Here is a 24,464-nt window from a genome sequence, read left to right on the forward strand (position 1 = left end):
ACATTGTATGGGAAAGGCAGAGCAGTTTTCTCATTGCACTAAATTGCCCGCTCATGCTGCTCATTCAAATTCTTATTTTTATGTATATTTTATTTTTTAAATTGTTATATTTTTTAATTGTTTAGTTCTTAGAATTAGTTTAACTAGTGTACTTTTTTACTCAATTTAAGACCCGTATTTGTTTATTGTTTGCACCTTGCTGCCACAGTAAATTCCGTGTTTGTGTAACATAGGCTACATATGGCGAATAAACCGAATTCTGATTCTGATGGAGATGGGAGAAGAAACCCACCCAAATTAGCTTCGGTTAAACAGGCGTGGGAGGAAATTGCCACAATTGTTACATATCAAGTTCACATACATAGAGATTTCTCATGAAAATATTTTTATAATCATTGAAGAAATGTAACACGCCATAAATCAAAACAATGTAACGTAGCTTCGCAGAAAGAAGACCCTGGCCTCGCCAGCAGTGCGCACGGACCAAGCTTGCGCCCTTAAAATAGCATCTGAATAATGCACCATTGACTTTAGACTATGTTTTTCCTGGTTAGTGGCGGAATTGTTTTTCTGAAACTGCAAAATAGCACCAGGGAACGTTTGCACCGGAACACGCCTCCTTTTTTATCTGAACCGCCCCCTGGAGCGCAAAGTCATTCCCTAATTTACTGACGTGAGTCTATGGAGGGAAAAGTCCTCTTTGCGTCGAGTGCAAACTAGGAATGATTCTTGCGTCGTTGACAAAGTCAATTGCGCTGGGTGCAAGATAGGGCCCTATATGTGAAATGAAATTAAAAGGAATGAGATTCCATAATGACCTTGGCTAGCTACGATGGAACTATTTAGTTTGGGAGTGATGTAAATTATGTCTCTGATGAGGGACAAATCAGTCAACGCAGGAGTCCCTACATGTAATCATGCATATTTATTTTCATTACTTTGGATGTGTGCAATTTATTTATTGTTTATATATTTATTTATTACAAAATAAGTAATTTTGCTCATGCTTGTTGTATGGTTCAGACAGGTTGCATGGTGAGCAGTGCTGATGTATGGATGGATTCATTAGGCATATTGATTGTTGTGGAGCGGTGCAGAGAGTGGATTTTTAATTAGTGCATGCCTGGGTGTGTTAAAACTGCTCCCCTCGATGTGAGTGGAACCGAGTGGAACGGAGAACGTCAGCGCAGGATGTACAGCACACACGGGCACCGACACACACGGGCACAGACACACACGGGCACCGACACACACGGGCACAGACACACACGGACGAGCTCCAGCTCCGTCTCCTTGGCAGTGACGTGGAGCTGCTCTCATCCTCCTCGTTCCAAACCACGGAATTACACCCCATGCTTCATTCTCTCTGCCCGGTAGACGGGGGCGGACATTTTGGGGGCCGCTCAATCTTTCCCATGTCCTTCATTTTGAGTGGCGGGTAGACACACACACACAAGCACGATTTCACACAGTAGTTTGGGCAAGACACGCAAGCACACACACCGACACGCGCCCACATGCACACACTTGTGCACACACAGACGCACACGCGTACACATTCGTGCACACACACGCAAACCACAGGAATAACCCCAGCGAGTGTCCGAACAAACTCGTCGTCCCAGTAGGACTCGGAGGGCCACTGCAGGACCCCTACAGGTCCTACGGCTCTCAGCTCATTTCATGTTCCAAGTCTCTTCATAAATATTTCACAGTCTCGTGATCAAAGCCGAGCTCCTGTTTGGTTAATTGTTTTGGCTGAAGTGCGTTGGGTTTCACACACAGGGCTGCTCTTCTGGGGTGTGTTAGACTCGTCCTCCCTGACCGCAGGACCGGGTGTGTCTAAATGCACAGCCGCTGTCCAGGCTGCATTCTCGGAATGTGAAGGTATTCGACGCATCGCACGCATCACTCTAAGACCTCAAAGAAAAGAGAGTTTTAGAGGCATTGGAGATATTTTCCAGAATGGCTGGGGAATGCACATGGTGATGGTAGAAATGGCTGTACCACAGAAACAGAGCTAGGGAAGGTACGTCATAGTTAGGGCTCGGGTCAGTGTGTGTTCTTGTCCAGCTGTCTCAACAATCTCTCCAGCCGGAGACCGAATTGCTGTCATAGCAGCGTCCGTTTCTCCGAGGATGAGCCTGACATTAACACTGGCAAAGGCATGATGACGCACGTTACTACATTATTGAGAACGAGTATCCTCAACTCCACAGGCCTCTCAGTGGTCCTTCTCTCGTCTCTCGCTCTCCTCGCTCCTCTCTCTTTCGCTCTGTGGTGCTCACACGTTCTCCCATCTCTCTCTCGCCTGGCCCTGGGTGGTGAGTCATCCCCCCGCCCCCACACCCCCCACACCCCCGCCCCGCCCCTGCCATCGATCCGGGAGCAGAGAGACAGGAGAGGCAGTCTGACCACCTCGACAAAGCTTTGCTGCCTGTCATGTTGCCTAAGTCTTTAAACTCCGCACCGCTGTTTGTTTGGACTCGCTGATTAGTCCAGAGCAGCTCCGAGGAGATGCCTTCCTGCATGCCACCGACACTCAGCTGCTTACACGCCCTCCAACTAACTGTGTGTGTGTGCGCGTGTTTGTGTGAGGGAGTCAGGTGGCTGAGCGGTTAGGGAATCGGGCTAGTAATTTGAAGGTTGCCAGTTTGATTCCCGGCCGTGCAAAATGACGTTGTGTCCTTGGGCAAGGCACTTCACCCTACTTGCCTCGGGTGGAATGTCCCTGTACTTACTGTAAGTCACTCTGGATAAGACCGTCTGCTAAATGACTAAATGTAAATGTGTGTGTATTCGGTCTAGAGTCAGTCGAGGCTTCCTTCGTGCTGCTTATCTTACCTGTGTGGATGAGACCTGAGGACACAACCACAGCTTGCTACTGAGCGTGGTCCCCGCATCCTCTTCTTTCTCCACACACGCGTGCACACATGCACACGTGCACACACTCATATGCGCGAGCACACACACACACACGTACAAACTGTGGGTTGTCAGAGGGGAGTGACTTCTCCACGCACTGGCACAGACACAAACACACACGCAGTCAGATCTGACGGCAGGCCTAAAGCGGTGTGTTCATTATGCATGACAGGGTTCATCCTCCAGGTGTCCGTGTTGGGGAACCAGAGGACCAGAGAGAGCCCCGGTGTCTTTCAGGGTCCTACCCAGGGACGGGGCATGCAGGCCTGGACCCTGCATGACGGCGACCCCGTCCAGGTCTGTTCCTGGAGCTCCGAGCTCTCCCAGGCAGACTGGCTGGGTCTCTCCTGGCCTGGCTTCTGACGAGGCACGTGGGGAAGGGGCAGAGGGGGGAGATGGGGGAGGACAGAGCAGGGGATCGTGGGTCCTGTAGTACACCTGTGCTCTCTGCCGGGGAGGGTCTCCCTGCTGTGCGCCTCTGGTCGGTGCTCCGGGCCATGTTTGAAGTTCTGAGCAAACTCCAACCTCAGTACTGCCCCGTCAATCAGGAACACCTCGTCGAAAGCACAAAGTAGAAGTGTTGTGACTGCCAGTTTTCTCGATGTTGTCGGTGATTCACACAGAGAATAGTTATTCCCACTCCTTCCGCCCACTCCTTCCACTTAGTTCTATAGTCTGCCGTCTTTGAGGTTTTGATCAGCTGCAAATGCAATTTCCTGTTATCCAGAACCTTCCCTGAGGTAATCCAGTTTCAACAAATGTTACTTGCCCGTTTTCTTAGATAACAAGTTAATTGATGTACATTAGATTTTTTCCTTTTGGCTCTTTCATTTTGGGACCATGTTGCGATGTTGATATGATCGACTTGGCTCCGCTTCTGGTTTGTCAACAGGCCCCAGCCTTGGCGTCGCTATACATTTGTCTTATTTCCTGTCGACCGCCAGCACATTATTGATGTGAGTTATCGCAGTGGCGTAACGAACGACTGCAAACCAGTTCCTGCAGAAGCTCTAGCCTCGCAACGTCTTTGCCAAGACACAAGGTCATTTTTTTCTTTCCTTTCGGACATCCATCTCCCCTCTGCATACGGGAGTGAACCCGACCATCTCTGGTTCGTTTTACTCTCCATCTAGCACCCCCCCCCCCCCCTGTTCTCCCTCAATTTCCTCCTTTCTCACCATCCCCGTTCAACAACAGATCCTGGACGCTCACACCTTCTGTATGCGGCGGAGGGCTGCGGCGCCAGTCCTAGCAGAAGACACAGTAGTGTTCTCTAATGAAACACCCGCACGTGTGTGTGTGTGTGAGAGAGAGAGAGAGAGAGAGAGAGAGAGAGAGAGAGAGAGAGAGAGAGAGAGAGAGAGAGAGAGAGAGAGAAAGAGAAAGAGAGAGATGGTGTGTGCATATGAGAGAGAAAGGGAGAGAGAGTGTCCGTGGGCCAGCGGGCAGTAGCTCGGGGCTGTCCTGCTGGGTGTATTGATAAGCAGTGCTGAACCCTGCCGACAGTGTTTAATTGCATTATTCTGAGTAGTCCAGTCCACCTCTGCTCTCCTCATGGATGAAAGGCTTGCGAATGGAGAGCAGACAGAGATATGGAGGTCGCTGGAGAATGGTCTCTGTTCATCCGCCAATGATGTCCTTTGTGATTACTGTACAGTAGAAGGAAAGAGGGAAGGGAGGGAGAAAGGGAGGAAGGAAGGAGAGAAAAAGAGGGAGAGAGAGATAAAGAGAGAGGGTGAAGATAGTGGGATAGAGGTCTTTTAATGATGCCACGGTTGGGTGGTTGGGCAAACTGGTACACCCCTCACCCTTTGCCTCTTTTCCACAGACAAATGGCTTTGTCCTCTTCATGCATTCCTTCTCACACACACACACGCGCACGTACGCACACAGCGTATGGTGAAAGCCCAGGTCACAGAATACGAGTGGGTTCTATTCAATCAGTCCAGCTGCAGTCTTTCACCTGGTCTTGTCAATAGACCTCAGCCTTCAGCTGGAGCAAGGAGCTGTGTGTCCTCATCTGAGACACAAACACACACACACACACACATCCGCAGATGCCTATGGAGGCTCTGGTGGGACGACTGCTGCACCTGCACACACCAGCCGTCTGTGCGCCGGCATGGAAGAACTGCTCGTTATGGCAGCCATTGTGTGTCGGGAGTGTGTGTCTGCGAGTGTCCCTGTGTTTGTGTGTGTGTGTGTACCGGTGCGTCTGTGTGTGTGTCGATCGCCTTTCGGAGGGACTGGAGTGGAAAGCCCATCCGTAACAGCATGGGCAACCACGACTCTCATTCAGCCAATGCTGCCGGTCTCTGTCCACACACACACACACACACACACACACACACACACACACACACACACACACACACACACACACATACACACACACACAATTAAGGTTGTGCTTTGATGTGGAGCATTTCTTCTCTTCCTGGCACCTGACTCTTTAAACCAGGGATAATCATCATTGAGTCATCTGTGTGCGTGTGTGTGTGTGTGTGTGTGTGTGTGTGTGTGTGTGTGAGCGTGTGTGGTGGCTTGGTGTGCTGTTGGTAATTAGGGCCCTTAGACTGGACTCGTCGAACCTTGGCTCTGCTGTGAAAGGCCCCCTAGCTCTGGTGAACCTGGACAAGGACCCCCCCAAGACAATTCAACACTCACTAACACACTAACACAGTAACATCTATTAGCAGACAGATACACAGGCAGACAGGCAGACACACACACACACACACAGACAAAAAGACAGACACATAGGCAGTAAGACAGACAGACAGACTGACAAACTGACAGACTGATACTCACACTGATTGATTGATAGATACTAGGTAGTCCAACATGCATGCAGACAGACAGACAGACCGACCGACAGAGATCATTATTGCTTTACATCCTAGTGGTTGTCCTCCCGTCCTTGCTAGCGGTCTTTGGAATCTCTTTGTATTTCTGTGTGTGTGTCTGTATGTGCGGTATGAACGTTTGTGTGTGTGGGCGCCTGTGTGTGGTGTGAACGTGTGTGCGTGCATGTGCACGTGTGGGTTCCAGGGTCAGGGAGGAGTTCAGCGTGTCAGAGGTCTCGGAGCTCGGAACTCTTTGATTGGTCTCCCCAGCGTCCCGGAGAATCTCCTCTCCGGTTTCCCAGCTCTGGGCCCCTGCTGAGGCCTCGGAGCAGCGCCAGGGAAATTTATGTAGATGTCAGCAAGGAAAACAACAGCGGCTCTCTCCGACACCTCTCTCAATATTTGTCAAACAGCGGCGCGTCCACGCTCTCTGCTCCTCCCCCCCACTCCGTCTCCATCACTCTCTTATTTCTTATTGATGTACAGTATGCTGTGGGGAGATCTCTGGTTGGAGGGCGAAGAGGGTTTGGCGAGGGGGACCGCGTAGCGGTTCTCACAGGGGACGGAGGAGATGTGCTCGTGGTCCCTCGGGGGGCCCAGCCGCCCTGGGGTTTGGCTGGGTGTTTTATGTGGAGCAGTACACCTTTTCTCTGTCCCTGTGGGGTCGGGACGGAAGATGAAGACGGTCTCTCTGATGTGAAATATCGTTTTGCACTTATTGCCTTGTTAAATCCAACACACAGCACTTGTATCAGTACACATATCAGACACGTTGAATGTTTAAAGTGTGTATCTTGAATTTCCTAAAGGGAATTGAATTGAATTTGACCAGGAATTATACATATGTACAGTATATAACCCCACAAATGTGGTGGACATTGTTGGGAAAAATTCAGCTAGTGTGTGTGTGTGTATGACCGCACACATGCAGAGAGACATTTAAAGACATGACACACTTATGAATGTGTTCTGAAAGGCTTTTTTCTCCAGCATTGTGTTTCATTTTCTGTGGAAGAAAGCAAATTCTTTTATCAGCCCTGAACCGTCAACTTAAGCAAAACAGAGATCGTCAAAGGTGGCTGGCTTCAAGCCCAAGGGCTACATATGTGGACATGAGCCTGTCAAGCACCACACTAACTAGGAGACACTCTCTCTCACACACACACACATACACACACCGGCCTCTTAAAGTAGCCATGCCTGAGGGTCAGTGATAACAGTCAGGGTCCACTGTGATTGGCTAAGAGCAGCCTGCAAGAGACCGGTTTGCGTACGTGTGTGTGTGTTTGTGTGTGTTTGTGTGTGTGTTATACAGGGTTTAAAGTATTAGCAGCAAAGCTGGATGGGATGCATCTTTGGGCCGTTGTGCTTGACCTTTCAGAATTGCCACAGTGCTTTGTGGGGGATCAGCATTTTTTGCCGAACTGAACCCCCTGCTACGGAGAAGAAGGGCCCAGTAGGAGGAGAGAGAGGTGAGACAGAGGTGTGTGTGTGTGTGTGTGTGAGAGAGAGAGAGAGAGAGAGAGAGAGAGAGAGAGAGAGAGAGAGAGAGAGAGAGAATGTGAGGATATGTTTGTCTGTGTGTGAACATGTGACAAACACAAGCGCTCACACACTAAACCAAACACACACACCCTCCTCCCCTGCCTTCCTGCCCCCCCGGTACCCCATTAAGGCATTGCCAGATTTGGACAGCGGCCATGCCTGTAGGCAGCTCCAGCACCCTGCTTCCAGGCCAGTCCCGCCGGCCCTATAAGCCCAGCCGAGGCCTCTACATGTTGGGGAGGAGAGGAGCAGAAAACCCATGCTTCATCCCAGGCAACAACAAATTACATTTTAGATACTTTATTTTGGTATCATCCATGAACTATGAAGTGAGTTTACATGCATCTTTTGATGTACAGATACACAGAGAAAACACGTACAGTACAAATACAGTGGACCGCATGCTTGTTATTGAACATATCCACAGACTGCATCATCACTCTAAGGTATAAAGCATTTTTACATGATTAGGCTTTGAAGCTCCTTCTTAGCAGGTCCCCTATCCATAATTGATACCATTTCTGATATTCGGGAATTTGGTATGGCTTCGATTGTGCTCTGTTACAGCTCACTGACACACAGTGTATGTATGCAGTTTCCCAGTAAATATGATTATGTGCATCCAGCTTTTATTGGCTGAGAATGGAGAGGTGTGTGACATTGATGGGTGCTCATGTCTGCAGATATCTGTCTAAAGACCCCCAGGGCTAGCCACCTAGCACCTGCCCTAAAAAAGTCAGTTTACAAGCAAACATTTAAATGTACACCAAATAAAAAAGAAAACACGGAAGAGGTGCTCAATCAAGGGTGTTCCCAAGTACCCTACATTTATACTGTTAAAACTGGAAGTTAAAGATTTTCTACATTTGTGGTATTTTATTTTTAAATACACAGATGGCTGTGTCCCATAGGTTACAGACTGCATGGCATATCATCATCTAATTGGTTGGCATGCTGTGCTCCTTCAATCATCACCATGGCAATGGGAGTGTCCCCCGGCAACCGCCATCATTGGCTGTATTTAAGCTGCTTATTCAGGATCACCATGGTGATATGGCCCCGCCTTCTAAAACGAGGAGGGGGGAGGGGGGGATAACAGACAGACAGGCAGAGATACCTCACTGTGTGAATCTGTATTTTCTATCTCTCCATCTCTTCCTCTCTCTTTCTTTTGCTCTCTCTCTCTCTCTCAATCTCTCTCTCTCTCTCCCTCTCTCTCTCTCTCTCTCTCTCTTTCCGTATCGAAAGTGTGTTTTGGGGCTGTGATTTTGCTCTTGTTTTAAGTAAAGCTCTGCAGGTGCACTAAATGCCCCTGAAAGTCAACCAGGTCTGTCCGACTGTGTGAGTGTGTGTGTTTGTAGTGTGTGCAGGATGCGTGTGTGTCACCAGACAAAAGTGAAACCTGCCAAAACCACAGGGGGAATGCTATGGGATTTAAACTGAAGCATGCCATTGCTCTACCAGGGACATGGATGCAAACACACAAACACACACACACCCAACACGCACACACAAAAGTCTAAAATGTTCTTACTTCAGTTCATACCTTTCATTAAGTAGTCTCAGAAATACATGTTTAATATTTAAAAAAAGAGTACATGTTTAAACATAATTTTTCACACACACAAGCACACACAATTTTTTATTTTATTATTGTGCATATTCATGAGCATGCATACAGGGTGTTTTGTTTCGCAAGAATGCCTTTTTTGTCTCCCTGGTGTGCTGTGTGTTTATATGCCTGTGTGTGCTCTGGTATGTGTGTACGCATGTGCGTGTGTGTTCCGGGGGGGGGGGGGGGGGGGGGGGGAGAGGGGGGGGGGGGGTATGTGCGTGTGTGTATACATATGTGCATGTGTGCAGCGGTGCGTGCCGGCATGTGTGTGTGAGTTTAGCTAAAGAGCCTGGTGAGTACCAGGAGACATGGCTTTAAGGTATGATATGTTAATAAAATGTGTCAAGATGTCTAGAAGCCGTTCTCTCTTTATAAACAACCTTACAGCCCGAGTGCTGCTAATTAGCCAGCCCATCTGCTCAGTTTAGCAAAGTTGTTGAGATTTACCAGGGAAACTGTAAAAAGACAAGCTCACTTCCACCCGGCAGATGACAAGTGTTAGAAATCCCCCTTCAGTTCCCCAGTTGACACTCTTGTCTTTTTTGCGTGGTGATATTATTCAGATATTAGTTATTGTATTGTTAATTTATTTTATTTGTATACTTGTATACATATTGTCACGTACTGTAAATTTGTGTAACATTTAAATAAATTAAATCAATCAATCAATACACACATATGCGTCATTTTGGGTGTGTCCCAGACATATTTCCATACCTGTGACTGAGACTCCCAGACAATCAAAGACCCACACAGTGCTGTCCTGGCTATGTGTCTCAGATTGTTGTCATGTTGAAAGGTGAATCTTCACCCCAGTCTTAGGTTTTGTGCGTTCTGGAGCAGGTTTCTCTTATAGGATCTCCATATTGTGTCTGTTCAGCATTTGCTCGGTCCTGACGAGTGTCCCAGACTCTGCTGCCTGAAGCATTTCCACAGCGTCATGCTTCAACCATAACGCTTTTCTGCAGGGATGGTATGAAGCAAGGCACGAAGATGGTTTATGGAAGATGTAATACTTGGCAGTAAGAGTTACATTTTGCTCTTTTCAGACCTTGTTTTGCTCTCAGAGTCCTTTAGGCTTTTGATCAAATTAGCATGATCGTTTTCCATAAATCCTGGTATTATCAATGTTTTTGTTGTTGTTTTAGGAATAATGTAAATGTTCCCACTCGCACACACGCACTCACAGAAACACACAAATATACACAGACACATGACTGTTGAGACTGTGACCCAAGTGCAATGCACGCTAGGCACTCGACAGCTAAACTTGAGGTGTGTGCATGTGTTTAAGTGTAGGTGTGTGTGTGTGCGTGTGCGCAGGTGTCTGATTGTCTAAGTGTGTGTGTGGGGCTGGTGGAAAATGGTCCATCTGCTATCTTCTGCTTCTCTGCACTGATCTGAGATTAGGTTAATATGGAAACTTGTCAGGACATGTTAGTGAAAGCAAGCAGTTGGGTGAAACACAGTAAACAGGCTCTGTTATTCTTCCTTTCAGTAAGCTTTCTGTTTCCTACAACCTGTTTCTCAAAACGTAACATCAAATATTTCTCGGGGCACAATTGTTTTTTAGGTTTCTCGGGCAAGCATGGCTTTTGAACAAAACGGTCTCGAAAAAGATTTGTGCGCGCATGCACAGGGGCACACACTCACTCAGACACTGATCACGGAGGGCTGCATGTGTGATTAAAGAAGCTGTCCCTCTCCCCCCATCTGTTGTACCCATGTGGCTGCTTCTATGTGGGGCCTAGCCTGAATCCCACATTCTGGTGTGTGTGTGTGTGTAGGTGTGTGGGTGTGTGTGTGTGTGGGTGTGTGTGTGTGTGTGCGCACGTCGGTGTGCGGGCATAAACAGCGGAAGGCAGGCCCTTCATTTGTGCCATGCCCCTCCTCACTCCTCACCCCCTGTCCCACCTCCCCCAAACATTTTTATTCAATTATGAAAAACAGCCCTCCTAAACAGTGACCTGCATCCTGTGGCCTCTGATGTTGTTGTCTCTCTGAGCACTTTAAGGCTGTAATGATTCAGTAACTTGTTATGGTAATGAAGCCGGCCCTGGCTTCGGCTTTACGGCCATGTGCTCTGAAGAGAGGGGCTGAGAAAAGAAGGGAGAAGTTGTTGTAATTAATCCCGTTAACCAGGGATAATTGGGCTGAAACAGCCCTGGTCCTGATAGTGGTCGTGCCTGGAAGGCGTGGCAGTTAACCCTGCTTCCTGTGTTTTATTTCACCAGCAATATTTCCTCTTGTTTAAACTTCCTCTCAGGAATCCCGCTAATCCACACACCGTCCTGCTATTGGTGGGACAGGGGGCCAGCCGAGGGGATGAGGGGAGGAGCTTGAAGGTTCAATCAAAGAGTCGGTCAGGAACTGAAACAGAAGGTCTGTAGACACAGTATGGTGCTATCCTGCCAACAGACGTGGGAGAAACAGCAATGCACACACACTTTGACAATGACATGGGTGTTACATCATGCATCTTCGCTGCAAAAGACCATTAACTTTAACAATTTCTTTAGCCAATTAAAGTACAATTTATAATATTTAAGTAATGGAAAAACAACCTGAGGGACATTGCTTTCACTAATCATTTTAGCATGAGAGATCATTTTGTAAACTTAATTTGTCAATTCTTTCTAAGAATTCCTCTGAAATAATTTCTTACAAAATTATAGAATCTTGAAAATACCTAGAATATATCCTTTGTATATGGCTCAAATGCTAACGCCTGAACACAAGAAAGATATCGTTCATTCAAGAGGTGAAAAATCCCGATTCCTTTTCAAGTGATGCTCTCTGGTTGTGTATGCCTTTTCATGATCAGCTGCAATAACAGGCAGCACAAGCTCTCTGCTCTCTGACCCCCATTCATTTCCCCTGTGTTCTCCCTCCCAGACCATCACTCATCTGGTTCCAGGAACACCACACTGGGACTCTCACCAGAATAGGCCCACCCTCGTTTCTCCCCCTTTCAGGGAATATACAAGCTTGAACAAGACATCATTGAAGTTGTGTTATGTTAGTGTTATAAAAAAGAAAATAATTTGAGAAAATCTGTAATAAAAATGAAAATGTGAAAAGCTTGTCAAAGTATTATTCAGATAATGGAGAGAGCAAAAGGATATACAGCATCAGCTTTGGTTTCATGATTTTATGATTATAGTACATTTTCTATTAATTACAATATAGCTCCCTTTATCATACATTTTATGAAAACATTCTCACATTTGTTTAATAAGATAATTTCATATTTATACAACGCTATTAACAAGTGAGATCTAACTATCCTATTTTCCAAAAGTAATGTAGTGTAAGATATTTGAGTATACATGAATCACATATGACTTTTTAACAATACTGCACAGTTTTAATCGATATATTTATATATTTACACACATGCATTTTAATGTGGAAAAATTATTTGATAATAACTCATCATTACCTGGCCTGTTGTAGCTAATTGGAGTTTGGCTGTTTTGTGGGTGCTGGTATTAGTCACATTAGGTCAGGTTAAGGACAACCATAAGGAGACAAACACCTTAATTAAGACTGGGGGGGTTAAAGCAACACATTCAGAACCCACTTCATGAATACCACCAAGTTAGATCAACCTTCAGCGTGCTGCAGGAAGGGGATGTTTTCCTCAATGTGAACTTGTAGTGCCGCCTTCAGTCTTCACATGGGCCTGCTTAGCATCTGCAGTATGGCTGTTGTCGCTGTCAGCCAGAGGAGAGGAGACAAGGGCACAGCAGAGGAGAGGAGAGAGGGAAGCGTAGAGGAGGAGAGGAAGGGACGAGGGGAGGAGGGGACAGAGGCAGAGGAGTACTTGACACTCCCCTCCAGAAAGCGCTTCCCACTAATTACTCTGTTTAAATAATTATTTACTTTATTTGTTTCTTTTTACCCCCACCCCCCCACACACACACACACAATCCTTCTCCCCCATTTATTTCTTTTCATTTGACGATGTGTTTATTCCTCCCCTTGCTCCCTTCACAGGGAGTTTCTTTTTTTCCCTCCACCATATGGTTATGGATCAAATTATGTCAAACATTTTGCCCTTGCAAGTTTTTTGCAATTTGCAGTTTCCAAACGTGAGACCTGTTGAAAGCCAGAGTGATAATGGACATGCTCTACCCCCCGCAGGCTGTGTCCCACCATATCTCCCTTCAATTAATGCTACAGCGGGAGGCTCATGTAATAACACTTGCGCTTGTGAGCTGTCCGCGCGAAAGGGGGAGTGGGGAAGGAGAGGGTGGGGGTTACAAAAAAATGGGGGAGAGGGAGAGAGGGAGCAATGGTGGTGGTGGAGGTAGCCTAGTACAGGACAGGGAAGGAGAGAGAGAAAACTATTTTCAAAGCCTGGGATACGGTGGTGGGCCTGTTTTGTGTGTCCATGTGAACGGTGCATGTCAGCAGACTGAAGCAGGGAGGAGTTCATGTGATTGGTTGTTGGAGGAATGCATGCTAAGCTTGTCTATCATTGTTGCTGGGTGGAATCAAACTTCTGCCAGCGGGGCAGTGGGCGCGTTGACAGCTATAATTACCCATCGCCATGGCGATCACTTTTGGCCTGTCATGGATGGTCGGACGGAGAACTCCTCCTCTAGTCTGCCTTTAATCAGATTGGCCTGTCACTTGTCAGGGGTTTGTGTGTGTGTGTGTGTGTGTGTGTGAGAGAGAGAGAGAGAGAGAGAGAGAGAGAGAGAGAGAGAGAGAGAGAGAGAGAGAGAGAGAGAGAGAGAGAGAGAGAGAGAAGAGAGAGACAGAGAGAGAGAGAGAGAGAGAGAGAGAGAGAGAGAGAGAGAGAGAGAGAGAGAGAGAGAGAGAGAAGGAGGGAGTGGGATCTCATCTGTCTATCCATGGGCCCCTGTTTCCCAAAACATTTCTAATTAGGAACTTCACACACAAAGACAAAGATATGCACTGGAAAACCACAAGCATACTCATGTGTTTGTAGAGTCTTGGGGCACAGCAATGAGGATTGCAGCTCTTTAAATCCGTCTATAGTCAAAATGAGTGAGCAACTTTTTATAATTGGTCAGAAATATAAGTCATAAACAGATTAATTAAAATAGCATTGTTTTTGGGTTGTTGTCCAATAATATACAATTATGTATGTCTTGTCTTCCTCAATATTATTAATTCACTTGAGTTTGTAAAATAATTTATCTGTGTGTTGTGTGTCTGCATCCCCAAATACTAGTGGATGCCAGGTTCTTATGGAGTTTCTTAGTTTCTCCAGAAGGTTCCAGAAGGTTTTCCCAAAGAGAATATGTAAGAATGCCTCACGTATCTAGGCTGCAATATACTTGAAAAAAATGCAACTCACAATAAAAAAAATTTAAATATAAAAAACAGATGAAATATCATTAATCCTCCAGAGTCCTCCAGAGGTTTGTGTTTTCATAAAATAATGATTTTTTATTTTGACAAATCATTTAAAAAAAACATTGCATCAAAATGCCCAATTCTAGGGAGAATTTTAAATAGATATACTGCATATACTGTATGTATTTACTGTCTGTATATATATGTACAGTATGGGTAGCATTATAATAAGATTCACAGTCTTACCTGTTTTGCTGTTAATATTGCTATGTTCCCAGATGTGGGGATCTGTGATTACCAATGGAAGATCACTTTGCTTATTACTGTAAACAGATATATTAGAAATGTCAATCGAATGGACAAATACATCTTTGAGAGACGGCTCAATTCTCCTTTTGAAAGATGCTAGTTATAACCTGAAAGGAAGTGTAGTTACTTACAACGAGGTGGTTAAATATTCAGTACATAATCAGCCTTCAACTACACAAGTGTAATGACAATGACATTCATCATAATCACAGTTTCATTTTTTCTTTATACATTGTATGTCACACGTGTAAGTGTAGCGAGGGGTGGGTGGGGGAGGGGGAGTTTAGCATGTGTAAGAAAATATGTACGTGTGTGTGTGTGAATGGGGGCAGGGGTTGTTCAGTCTTTCCTTCCAGGACCGATTGTTGTTCCTTGCAATGTGAAGGGAGTTGTATGGCTTCAGAATGTATAAACGTATCTCGGGCAGCATCAGAAGAAGGTGAAGCTCATGCTGAATGAATCAGCTTTAGAATCATAGAGTTTGGAGTTTTGTTGGTTTTGGGGACATTATAAGGTAATCCAATTGGACTTTGTTAGGGCTGAAGCAAAGTTTTAAGAAGACGTGTAGCCTCTGTACGTGTGTTGAAATATGTTTAAAAAAATTCTGATGTGTAGATGGATGCACAACACGACATGCAAATACGACCCTGATTTTTTAAATTTAAATAAAGCTTTAAATATGTTTGACTCTCTTTGTTTGTGTGACATGCAGCGATATTGTGAGAGATTGCACCCCATTTTGGGATTTTCTAAACCCAAGATTTTACCCTTAGACCAGTAGTCAGGATGTTTGATCTCAGACAAGAGCTCATCATGAGAGTTCCAAACCACCCCCTCTACACGAACCTGGACTTTAATAAGACAGTCAGGCGGGTGGTATCCTATTGTGTGACTGTGAGTATGGGGGGGTGATTATCAAAGCCTGGCTTAGGGTTAGCCTGACAAGCCCCACTGCCTGTCTGTCTGCTCCGTCTCCACGGTGACGAGGCCTGTCTCTCACAGAGTTGGACTGGGGCCAACTCCGTCGGCCATCTTGGAAGTCCCCAGTACCAGAACTGGCTGTGAGGGAAAAACACAGATGGAAAGAAGAAATTATGAATTCTGGTTTTCAAGACACTTTTCTTTTTTTGTTTTTCCAAGTGGCTTCTATTACTTAGGAGTACATCTGGGAGGGGGGGTTGCAGGACAGCTCTCTGCCTCATATCCTGCCCTGTTGGGTTTGCCATGCAGTTGATATAAAAAACTGAGAGTGGGAAGCCAGAAGGTCAGTGTGTATATGTGTTTTCACTTGTATGTGTGTGTGTGTGTGTGTGTGTGTGTGTGTGTGGTGTGTGTGTGTGTAAGAGAGTAAAAAAAATAAAAATAAAATACTAAAAGAGAGTACCACATTTTTACACACATTCAAGTGTTTGTGTACCAAATGGGTCTTTATGCAAAAAAGTGAGTGTATTTGTGTGCGTGCATAATTTTTTATGACCACAGTATGCCAGTGAAATTCTTGTTTCTATGTGTGTGTGTGTGTGCATTTGTGTGTGTGTGCATTTGTGTGTGTGTGTGTTTGCATGTGTGATGACAGCATCATGGCCCCTGATGAGAGGAGATGAAAGTGTGTGTGTGTGTGTGTGTGACGAGGGTCTGAGTGGGGACTTGGGCGCGTTCTGAATGATAAATAATCAATAATGCGCCTAAACAGAGGACCCGGTACCCATGAACGCTACCTTCCTAATGGCGTCACCGCGGCAACACCATTCAATGCTCAATCTCTGCATTATAATGAATGGATTACATTTATAGAGCTCTTGTCCAGACACTTCAAGTGAGTGTGTTGTGCTGGGCTCGAGTAAGGAGCTGGAAAGTTGAGGATGTCATGAGGATGGTTTGAATCCCAGGGCTCACCACACAAGCTATCAGAAACAACAACTGATGTTTGGGAGATCTCCAACTGACATGGCGCTGTCATGCGAATGTATTTATGGGAAACCGTGTAGTCGACAATCAAATTAGTATCAGTATTAGTATGAGATTTCCACCCCCCCAAAAAACAAAAAGAATTGGCTTCAAAGACAAATGAGAAGGACTGCTGTAATATAATTGACAGAATGGACATGAAACATGTGAGGCAGAATGTTAGTCTTTTACTGGTGTAGTAAGCAAGCACAATCACAGTAGGCTAGCTTCCTTCAGATCTGCCTTCTGACACACACACTCAACACTGTGTGAGCGTGTGTGGTATGTGGGTGTGTGTGTACATGTGGGTTGGCACAACAACGGGCCTGATTGGTTGTTCTTCCCTAAATTAAGACTGTTAAAGAGATTATCCATCAAAAAGGGTTGTTTCTGTGGCTCTGTGGCTCTACACCACAGCCTATAAGGTGCAGACTTAGCTCCTAATAGAGACACTCATAATCACCCAATTTTTAGTCATGCAGCCAACATAGAGAGCAGTTAATAGTTGGTCCTCTCTCTCTCTCTCTCTCTCTCTCTCTCTCTCTCTCTCTCTCTCTCTCTCTCTCTCCAACCTCTCCTCTCTTTCAGTTTTTCTTCTGGAGCCTGCTTTTCAGTCGGTGGACTATTCTTCCCAGGGTTTATTTTCTTGTTCTTTCCCCTCTCTCTCTCTCTCTCTCTCTCTCTCTCTCTCTCTCTCTCTCTCTCTCTCTCTCTCTCTCTTTTTCTCTCTCTGTCCATTTATTTTCCATCTCGCTCTCCTCCTTTCTACCTCTCACTAGGAGAACATCTCGCTCTCTCTCTGTCCCAGTCTCTCTCGCCCTCTCTTTCTTTTTGTCACTTGTGCAGTTAATAGTTGGTCCTCTCTCTCTCTCGCTCTCTCTCTCTCTCTCTCTCTCTCTGCGTCTTTCTGTCTGTATCTTTCTCTGTCTCTCTCTCATTTCATGTCTCTCTTCTCCATTGACATGGCTGCACACATTTCTTAAGGGTCCCTCCCGCAATCCCCTCCCCCTGTTTCGTTGGAATAAGCAGTATTAGCTGGCCTGTTTGATCATTTCACTACGCAGGGCTTCATGTCTGGCCAGTGTTTTTGAATCAGCAGGTAGTCTCAGGCAAGCTGTTAGAGGGCCATCATTCTTCTCTCTCTCTCTCTCTCTCTCTCTCTCTCTCTCTCTCTCTCTCTCTCTCTCTCTCTCTCTCTCTCTCTCTCTCTCTCTCTCTCTCTCTCTCTCTCTCTCTCTCTCTCTCTCTCTCTCGCTCTTTTTTTCTCTCTTTTTCCCTCTAAATCTCTGTCTCTCTCTCTAAGTCTCTCTTTCTCCATTTCTGTACCGCACACACACACACACACACACGTGATGAACGTGGATGTTCAATTCTGACAGAGGTCATTCTTCTCATGTAAATTTCATATTGCATGGCTTTTTGTTTCTGTCCGGGCTTTTGGGTGAGAACGCAGAACGATTCACTCATCACGGTGCCAAGACTGCCTTTGCCTCTCCCGTTTGGACGTTTTGTCATTTTGTGGTGTGTTTTTTCATCCCTTTTGAGGTCTTACACTTACCTTCCTAATACTCTTATCAGCTGCAAGCTCTTTTCTGTGGGTCCAGTGTGACAGCTGAAAAGACTGCCTGAGACAGACATTGTTTGGAGAGACAGGTTGGCTTCTGGCCAACATATTGTCGTCTAGTCTGACTGTCTGTGAGGCAGCTTGACTCTCTGGGATACAGACAATTGGCAGCTGACTTGGACTTAGCAACGACGAAAACCAAATCATATTTCAGTCATGTTCTATGTAACTTGATTGGAAAACTGCTCAGATATTTTTTCAATGAGAGCAGTTCAATTGTGTTTGCTGTTTTCTGATAACCCACGCTGTGTCTCCCCAATGTGTCTCTTCATCAGGGTTTAGGGTGTGCTGTCTTTAAAACTCATGTCCTCTTCATGGCTCATAGAGGTTTTGTTCATGTTTTCTCAAAGAACTTCTAAACTATTCAATGAATAGTTTAGAAGGTGAGTTGATGTTTGGAAGATTTGAAATTGTTTGAATGGTTTATGTCAGGTGAAGGGGTTTGTACTGTAGGTAAACTTTCTATTTGTGGTGGTTGTGTCAGGTGATGGTTTGGGGGATGTGGTAAGGAGGTGTGGATGGTGTGGTCATGGTATGACTGGTTGTTTGTCATCTGTAGCCCCCAGAACCTCCAGCACCTGCTACTGGACTCCCACCAGGGATGCAGGCTGCTGCTAGGGACATGCGGAAATCTGTTTTCACACTGCTGCACATGTCATATGAACACTCACACAGACACACACACATACACACACACACATAGAAAAAGACTCCCAAGGACACAACCAGAGAACACTGTGAGCGTGTGAGAGAGGGAGAGAGATAAATTGAAAGAGATGGAGAGAGAGAAAGATACAAAGCTTCAGAGGTGTGGTGGCATTGTTGTTAGCATCGTTTACTGCCCAGTCCTCGGATCATACTGTAGTGTGGACCTTGGACAGAGAGAGAGACGGAGAGGGGGAGAGAGAGAGTTGAAGAAGACAGAGGGGAAGGGAGGAACAAAATGGTGACGAGGAGGACAAATCCCTAGAAACTGTAGTCAGATGAGCCTCACAATGCATGATCATCGCAGCTTGTCCTTTTCAACTCACTTTGTATTTTTAAACACTTCAGCCTCGGCTCCTATTCCCTCCCTTCTTTTCTTTTTTTCCCCCTCAGCAACTCTTCTCATCCCTCGCTCCATAGGTCACCAGCTGTCAGACAGCTAGCACAGGGAGCCGCCAGAGTCCCTCTCCCTCCCCTCCACTCCTCTGCTCATTCTCTCCATTTGGGGCTCCTGCGTTACTGCTCCCAGGGAGTTATGGGGGAACGTCTGGGAAGTGAACCACAGCCAACTCTGCACCACACAGATGTTGCTCTCGTTTTTTTTTCTCTCCCTTTCTCCTCCTCTCTCGCAACCTCCTTCTAGCAATCCTTGCCCTACGTCTTCAAAACATCCTTGAGGCGGGGCAGGAGCACTCAATGAACTTTCCCGAGGGAGACGAGGTTGAGATGGCATGAGGTGAGAGAGGCAGGGGAGGAGGGGAGAGGGAGGTGGGACAGAGGAGAGTTGCCAGAGGAAGGGGAGAACTGGGGGGCAAGGGGAGAGGTAGGGGGGAAGGTGGTACGTAGAAGCGACAGCAGAGAGGTAGGGTGCCGAGAGGAGGTACAGGATGGGAGTTAAGAGATAGGAGGGAGAGAAGTATTAAGAAAGCGAAGGAGGGAACTGGGAGAGGAAGCAGGGAAGTGAGGGAAGAGATAGAGGAGAGGAATCCTTCTGGAGCTCAGCTGATAGTAAAGGTCTTCGTTTGGCCACGCAGGCAGGTGTGTTCGTTCCAACCTCCCTCTGCCCCCCTACCCCTCCACCTCCTCAACCAATCCAGTTATGTGTGTCTATGAGAGTGGTGTGTGTGATGGAGGGGTAAATCTCTGTGGCCCAGACGAGCTACAGGGCCCTATCAGACACAGACAGGGGCCTGAGCTCCAATACAGGCCTGTGCCCAGGCCAATAGCATCAACTATTGTGTCTGGGACTTCACTGATTGCTATTAAAGCCAGCCTGGAGCTGGACTGCAGAGAGAAAAAGAGTGTGTGTGTGTCTGTCAGTGTGTTTGTATGTGTGTGTGTGTGTGTGCGTGTGTGTGTGTGACAAAAGGAGGGCAATAGTATCAGAGAGCAGCCTAATCTCTCTCATGCCCATGACTGGACCTTGCCAAACTCACCAGCAGATACAAATTGTCCAACGAGAACTGACCAGACTAAATAACTCACGCTGAGTGGGGCCATTCAGAAGTTCCGGTGGTAAAATAACTTCAAAACTGTTGAACTCAGAAGGGTGGAACAGCTCCACATCTCTATCCTAATTAGAAGGACAGGCCAGTACAGGAAGATGTTATTGTGACACAGTGGGTTGAGTGTTCTGCAGGTTGAGTCACTGATGAGCAATGTTTTCAGTCCAGGGAGTCTAGAACATGGCGGAAGTGAGTGTGTTATTATGACCGGTCTATCCTGATAAGCAGAGCGAGGGTGTTATTAATGTCACGGGTCCTGAGGGCCACAGATGATTGATGAGGCTGTAATGCTGACACTTCCTGTTTCTCTCTCTCTCACTCACTCTCACTCTCTCTAGCTCTCTCTCACTCTGTCTCACTCTCTCTATCTCCCTCCTGAGCAGGATGAAAGGAGGCTGCGTGTTATTCTTTTGAGGAAGAACAATAGGTCAGAGGGAGACAGACTCTGCACACACACACGCTGGCGGGTCTCACACTGCTCTGTGACACACTCATTGACAAGGGGGAAGACCTAGTCCAACCATCAGCACCGCTACCCTGGCTAGAAGCCGGTTTATCAGATCTTTGTAGAGACCCTAGTGTTTTCATCCTGGCGTGAGAACCATCTAAACACAGTTACTGTTCTCTCACCTGGTTTTGTTCTAGTATGATGGCTGCTATTACATTGTTGATTAATATGAGGTGTTGCTGATGCTGATTAGCAATCAGGTACACTACTTGAACCCCTGTGAATGTGTCACTATTTTTGTATTTGGCCTCATGATGGTGGTTGTAACGATGAATCAAAGATCAATGAAGTACTGCTCTACAGGTTCCTTCCGACTACATTAATTGCTGCTCTGCTTTTGGTACTGGAAGTCTGTAAAGATACCGGCACTCACTCATTCACTCAATCACACACTCACACGCACTCACTCGGGTTTCACTTTAGCTGACCCAACACAATCGTTTACTATTCCCCTCACAACTCAACATTGTCTGTTTTGAGTGCATCTCTGCATAATTCTTACATATGTGTGTGTGTGTGTGTGTGACTGCCCTACACCTCATGGGCATTACATAGTTCACTTCCTGGTTTCCTGTCATAAGTAGACACAGATGATTGATGATTGTGTCATTGTTCAACTCTCAGGGTTTTCTGATGCTGCTACTTTTACTTCCTCTACTTCCCCTACACACACAAACACACACAAAGCTGTTTTTTCCTAGCAGGCTTAACCGTAATTTACTACAAGTGAGTCATAGCTCTTTGGTCAGCGGTATCTTCTTTTTCTTTCTGGGAAGAGTAGTTATATGTATTCTGTGGAGACATGATACTGTCATTGAAATCGCTGGTGACTCTTTAACATTTCAGGCGCATACTGTCGTTTTTCCACATACACAGACTCACTTGTCGTGCACCGCAATGAACAAAAACACACACCCAAAGGCCAAAGAAGCACACACAAACAAAAACTCCCAGAAGACACGTACGTGCGCACACACACACACCCATGGCCCTGTGTGAGGTGTGGGTCAGGTGGTACGAGTGGCCAGAGGCGACCTCTGGTGAGTGTGTAGATTTATTCTAATCAGTATTGCCCTTGTGACAGGTGAAACGGTGACCTTTGACCCTGGAAGTTCTTCGGGTGTCACACGCCTTGTGTTCCCTGTCCACTTTTATCGGCAGGAAAAAGAAAATGTAAATTAAAGCCAGCATAAAAATAGATGATGGGGGCTTGTACCTCTCATCTTTTTTTCTCTCTCTTCTTTTCCATCCCTCCTTCCCTGGTGGTTGTATCAGCTGAAAAGGGCAACACAGGGCTTCTCTCTCTCTCTCTCTCTCTCTCTCTCTTTCTCTATATATCAGCCTTTTTCTCTTCCTCTATGTCTCTCCATCTCTCCTCCTGGTCTAGATCTTCTTCTCTCTCTCTCTCCCTAACTCTCTCTCCCGTCTATTGCTACCTCTCTGCCTCTCCCCTCACTCGTCCCTCTCTCCTTCTCTTCCTCGTTCTCCTTTCTCCAACTCCCACCACCCTCCCTTTCATCTCTCACCTCCCTCTCTCCCTCCATCCACCCTCTCTCCCTGGCAGGGATAGCTCTGTGTCCGGGGGTGTGATGGGATGCTGAGAGGCTGCTGAAGGAGATCTCAGACATCCTTTCAGCTCCAGGTTATTTGGCTGAAACTGCGCCCCACTGGTAAAGACCATCACCCCTCGTCAAACACTACCCCGCCCTCCTCCCCAACTGCCATCAATCCCCCCTAACCTCCCCTCCTCCTCTCCTCAACCAGGGAGCTCATTGATTTACCCTCTCCTCTCCTCTAACCCTGCCTTCATTTATTTGTGATTGTTCGATATTAAACATTTTCATTTCCCCATCTGAGTTTCCGCCCGGACAGCGAATGCTCTCTTTTTCCTCCTTTTTCTTTTTTCAGAACTGTAAAAGAGGAGTGGAGATGTCTCGGTGTTGAAACTTCTGTCCTGCATGCTGGGAGGACTGGGAGAACTGGGAGGACTGGAGAACTGGAAGGACTGGAGAACTGGAAGATTGGAGGACTGGGAGGACTGGGAGGACTGGATAACTGGAAGATTGGAGGACTGGGAGGACTGGGAGGACTGGATAACTGGAAGATTGGAGGACTGGGAGGACTGGAGAACTGGGAGGACTGGAGAACTGGAAGATTGGAGGACTGGGAGGACTGGAGAACTGGGAGGACTGGAGAACTGGAAGATTGGAGGACTGGGAGAACTGGAGGACTGGGAGGCCTGGGAGGACTGGGAGGACTGGGAGGATTGGGAGGACTGGAGGACTGGGAGGACTGGGAGGACTGGAGGACTGGAGGACTGGGAGGACTGGGAGGACTGGGAGGACTAGAGGACTGGGAGGACTGGGAGGACTGGGAGGACTGGGAGGACTGGAGGACTGGAGGACTGGTAGGACTGGGAGGACTGGAGGACTGGAGGACTGGGAGGACTGGGAGGACTGGGAGGACTAGAGGACTGGAGGACTGGAGGACTGGAGGACTGGAGGACTGGGAGGACTGGGAGGACTGGAGGACTGGGAGGACTGGGAGGACTGGAGGACTGGGAGGACTGGGAGGACTGGAGGACTGGGAGGACTGGGAGGACTGGGAGGACTGGAGGACTGGTAGGACTGGGAGGACTGGAGGACTGGAGGACTGGGAGGACTGGGAGGACTGGAGGACTGGGAGGACTGGGAGGACTGGAGGACTGGGAGGACTGGGAGGACTGGAGGACTGGGAGGACTGGGAGGACTGGGACGTGAACCTTTTGGAGTTTTCTTTTGGTCAACATCGACATATTGTTATGTATCGTTGCCTTTGTGTGCATGTGTGTGTTTGCTAGGTCAAAGCATGTGTGTTTTCTTAATGTGTGCACATCTTTACTATGTGTGTGAGTGTGTGTGTTTGCAATGGGACTGTGTTTGTGTTAGTCTTAGCTGTGTGTGTGCATTCGCTTTTCATTCGTTTAAATGTGTGTGTGCAAGTGTCTGAGTGTGTGAATGTATGAGTGTGTGTGTGTGTGTATGTGTGTGTGTGTGTGTCTACACCAACAGACCATTCAGCATGAGACTGTAATGGTGCAAAGATGTGCTATTACAGAGGATGTGCTCAGTCTGATGGAACCTATTGATGTGTGAGTATAGCCAGGCTACAGCCTCAGTCTAATTAGCCTGTTACCCCCACCAATGGGCTCCCTATAGGAGCCGGGCCCACTTCTCTCTACATGGGAAATAATGGTAAATAATGCTAAAGTTACAAGAAAGACCACAAGCTCTGTATTGATCAGAAGGTAAACTCACTCAGAGTTATTTATGCGTGTGCGTTTGTGTGCTGTGTGTGGTGTGTGGGGTGGGTGTCTGTGTGTGACAGATTTCTAGACACACTGTGTTTGGAAACACTAATCCGAGACCCTCTCGCACCCCACATCAGATTTTTTGGACTGTGTCATTGATTTGGAATCAGGTTCGGCTCTCCTTGTCCTTCATTTAGTGTTCAGATCAATGTTCTCTGGCTTTGACCAGGCATTGAAAACTGCCCTGCCCCCCTCCACTCTTGGGCTGGGGCTCTGGGGTTGGGGCCGGGGCCGGGGCTGAGGCTGGGCCTGGGG

This window comes from Osmerus mordax, chromosome 2 (genome assembly GCF_038355195.1).
Source record: "Osmerus mordax isolate fOsmMor3 chromosome 2, fOsmMor3.pri, whole genome shotgun sequence".
Lineage (NCBI taxonomy): Eukaryota > Metazoa > Chordata > Actinopteri > Osmeriformes > Osmeridae > Osmerus > Osmerus mordax.